The sequence below is a fragment of the Ornithodoros turicata genome, chromosome 5 (genome assembly GCF_037126465.1).
Source record: "Ornithodoros turicata isolate Travis chromosome 5, ASM3712646v1, whole genome shotgun sequence".
Lineage (NCBI taxonomy): Eukaryota > Metazoa > Arthropoda > Arachnida > Ixodida > Argasidae > Ornithodoros > Ornithodoros turicata.
The window spans coordinates 33,335,071-33,339,309 of record NC_088205.1 but is presented as its reverse complement, the minus strand read 5'-3'; the positions used below and the strand labels follow the sequence as shown (position 1 = coordinate 33,339,309).

General features: G+C 44.7%; 1 long non-coding RNA gene across 1 annotated transcript; it reads right to left on the bottom strand.

Moving 5' to 3' along the window:
* Window positions 1-1,922: 1,922 nt before the first annotated feature.
* Window positions 1,923-3,721, bottom strand: LOC135394328 (uncharacterized). The gene is made up of 3 exons (XR_010422840.1): window positions 3,276-3,721; window positions 2,968-3,106; window positions 1,923-2,259 (listed from the first exon to the last, which is right to left on the bottom strand). It is a non-coding gene; the product is annotated as an uncharacterized LOC135394328 (long non-coding RNA).
* Window positions 3,722-4,239: the final 518 nt, after the last annotated feature.

Here is a 4,239-nt window from a genome sequence, read left to right as displayed (position 1 = left end):
TGACCACGCACAGCCTAAGGATCATATTGAGCTCCTTCTATTATTCTTTTTATTGACAGCATGTTGGCTGCCGTCCAGTCCATGAAAGTGACCCTTATCGTTGAAAGAACGGTTCAACAGCAAGCTGTAACTGGTGATAGTGTCCATGATGGCGAGACCTGAAGAGGAGATACAAGAAGGGACATACACACACTATGTTGAGACATTGTGTATGTCACTTCCTATCCCTCGTCTCAGGGTTTTTCTCTATGGACCTTCATGATGTTTCCTTCCGGAAACTTGACATATTTTTATGTGGAATTGTGAAGGTACAGCCAGGTGCTGTTAGCAAATCACACAGTACTTTTCTTGAAACAAGAATCCATAGAAGGTACACAATCACCTTCAGCATTGCACACATCTATAGGACATGTTAATCACTTTGGAATGTCAGACATGTCATGGAGGCCGGCACATGATTAGTGGTGTTGAACAGACAACTATTGTCATATTTTAGGCACAAAAAGCAGTTTTGGCACATGCATGTTGAGACACATGTATCTCTACATGCTTTTCCATGACACAAATATATGAAGCAAAAAATGTACTCTCTAGTTTATTAGTCAACACTGCCAAGAATGTGGGAACACAGTCTTTTACCACCTACACTCTTCAAAATGACCTTCACACACGACACATTGTAGGTCAACGAGACTCCAGAATGATGTCCCTCCAGAATTATGTCCTCCTCTCCATTGGCTGAAAACATTTTTCTACTACTTTGCATAAGGGGAAGTTAGTACAAGAAACGCACACATTCCTTGTTTGTGCAAATCAGTATTCAGAGCGTTACCATACAGTGGTGGGCCTGCAGTGCATTACGTGGTACAGCACACACTGTAAAAAATTTCACCGTAGAACATGTCCCCCGTTGGAATGACAGACTTCTCCAGTTTTTCAAACTGCCATTTCCCACAGTACTTTATGGTATGACACAGTATTTCTAAATCTTTACTGTAGTTTACCGGCTGTAGCAGAAAAAGATACCGCTGTTTCCGATCACAGGACGCAAGCCATAAATGCTATACAGCAACAGTACATGCTGCTATCTAGCAGTTGTTCGTGTTGGACGTGGTATGGTGCATGCAGGGCAAATTCCATGGTTAAAATATCCAAACGTGAACAACTGTTAGATTACATGATGTAGAATGCTGTATAGTGCAGTAAAACCTCCAAAGTCAGACACCTTCCTACCTTGGACAACTTCCCATGTCGGACAAGATTTCATTGCACGGGCAGGCTCCCATTGAAACTACATGGGGACGAAATTCTCTATGTCGGACACCTCCTTATCTCGGAAGTAGGACAGGGTTTTCCCTGCTAAGTTGGACAAAACCCTGGCCAAATTACTTCAATATCGGCCCATCTTTGCACCAAAAAGACCCAAAATGAGCCAGTGGCCTTGACTTTCGCCCCTTTTTCCCCCTACACTGGTCTCAGCATTTTGTTGCTTTAGTTATTAGAGTCCAAAAACAGGTGCTGTCAGTCTACATTGTAATTCTTTGTGTAAGCACTTGTCTTCGGTTTGTCTAGAGGCTTTGAACGCACACTGCACCAAAGCAATGAAAAGCTGGCTGACGCTTCAGAGACAAGTCCTAGCTGCTCGAAAAGCTCCACAGGTAATGCCATTGAGTGGAATCTGAATGGAACTGAATCTACTAAAATCAGTATTAATTATCATTGAAGAGTGGGTAGAGGTACCACTACCACAAGGTACCACTAAGGACCATAAATTGAAGAAGGGGGACATTTCTGGCAACACAGCTGTGATCTTTTCCATTTTTTGTTTCCCTCATAATCTGTAACTCGGATGCCTCTATAAGTAGGACACACTTCGGCTGCACCATGGGTGTCCAACATAGGAAGGTTTCACTGTATCCTGTGTCATGTGACCAAAAACAATATGTGCTTTTGCTCATGCTGCCCAGCACAGGCGACATGAGCTGCATGTGAGGATAACAACATGAAACCCGAGGCGCGGAGGAAAAGGCATGGCTTTACGACCTCTGTGTAAATTTTTCCATGTTGTAATTGCATACCAGTTCGCCTGCACTTGAGAATAGGTTCGATGCATTGTACACGCACCTTAGACATGCAGCATGTGGTGTGTTGTAATAGTAATGCCACTGTCAATTGAAAAATAATGCTCCAGGTGGATTGTTTCGGTACAATCTTGAACTAAGCATACCAAAGGATAGGGCATCTCCGTGACAGGTTCACCTGGAAGTAAGAATGTAAATGTTAGCTGAAGTCATTGAATAATTAACATTATCAATATACTGCTGCAGATCATACCAACAATAGCACACAAGATGCCCCGATATGTTCTGCAGGAATGTCTCTGTACTCACAATATTAGTACAGCAGCTACAGAAAGGCATAAAACAAGTTTCTGCATACATGATACCACTTGAATGCAACACAAGCTTCTGCTGCACTGTCAGAACACAACAGCGGACAGATTTACCTTACTTCACCTGAGAAAAAGAATGTACTGTTGCACACATGATGCTGTTTGAATGTAATCCTGAAACGTCTCAAAAAACATAATTTATGACCGAAGCACATCAACTGGAAGATTTCGATTTACCTTACTCAAAACTGGGAAAAGATATGTGCTGTTGCACACATGAAACTGCTTGAACTGCCCTTGAGCGCTCTGGAAGAACACCTTATTTGTGATCAAAATACAACAGCTGAGCCAACATTTTAATTTATACCTTATTCAGAATACACAAGATGTGCTGCCGTGCATATGATACGATGATACTGCTTAAATGTACTCTGAAAGTGCTGGAGTTAGAACACAAACACCTCAGGCATGGTTGTTCTAAGCTAGCGAGCAACAGCAAGGGTATACGAATAAAAGAAGTCGTGCACAAGTGATGCAATGCACATGATTCATTAGAAAATAAAATGTCTCAGTACCAGGCGTCATTGTTCCGTCAACAAAAACAGATGAACTTTGAAGGGGCATCTGGTTGGCACTGGTGACAGCCTTCAGCTTGAAACCCCGACGGTGGTAGTTGAGACGTGGAGTGCAAGCTTTCCGGTGGTGCCAGAATGCCTGCGAAATCATTTAACAAATAAGGCAATTCCAAATCTGTACTGAGAATACACCCGCTGGGGCCTAATCTCTAAAGGATGAAGCAGTAACTGACAGATAGCGTATTTTTCCTTTTTATGTAATGGTATTTGCACCGCATGACTGACTTGTCCAACATTACGCGTCTTACCTTTATCTGCTGCCTAATCCTGCCCCTGCAATCTCCTGCTGCAGATAAGGTTGGCACAGCATCCCGCACGAGACATCTTCGGCTTCTTGTGAGACAAGTTGCGCATTGCTTCCGTAACATTCGTATAAACAGATCAAATCGCTGCTTTCGAAGGTGGCACCCAGTCGGAGTTGTAACCGATTGTTGCAGTCAATAGCTTTTTCTTTCGCCTTTCGGAAAGTTGTGGTTTGAAACTGGTGGTCGCCAAAAAGGGGGAAGTCGCAGCTGTGGCGGGGCGGCGGCCGAAATGGCCGGGTCCGCTGTCGGAATTGCGGGCAGCGGTGTACCAGCAGCGGGGACAGTTTACGGCGGGAAGGGTTCCATGAAACCAACCGAAGGTTTGCATATGTCCAGGTTCGGGTCACCAAATGTGGCGCAGGAAAGGACTGACAACCGTACCCGGTGACTGGCGGAGAACAACTGCCCAAGCAGCGCAATGTACCGAAAGTCGAGTGCAATAGGGGTGGACGGTATGTATCTTATCAATGTTCTTTAGTTTCACCAGTTCGTTCAAGGTCTTCCACCTATCCGTCCACCCCTATTGCACTCGACTTTCAGTACATTGTGCTGCTTGGGTGGTGTTAATCGCGCTCTGCGCGCTCACGTTCAAACTGAGCTGCCATCATCCGATGGCACTAGTGCTGCTACAAAACATTGGAACTGCATGCTTAAGTGTGGAAGTGTTCTTGCAGACGTGAGCAAAAAGCTCACGCATTCTCGGCACGCAGCACAGAACACGAAACACACCAGGAAGTCTGTACTGGCCTAGCAAATGCTTTGCAGTCGAAGGAAGCAAAAGTCACGTTCCTCGTGGGTTCAGTGAAATCCAGAAATATACTGGCTCCCTAATAGCGAACTGTTTATCACTTCCCCAATGTCAATCTGCGCAGCAGACGGCTCGGCAGAAGAAACTGGCCGGTTTGGC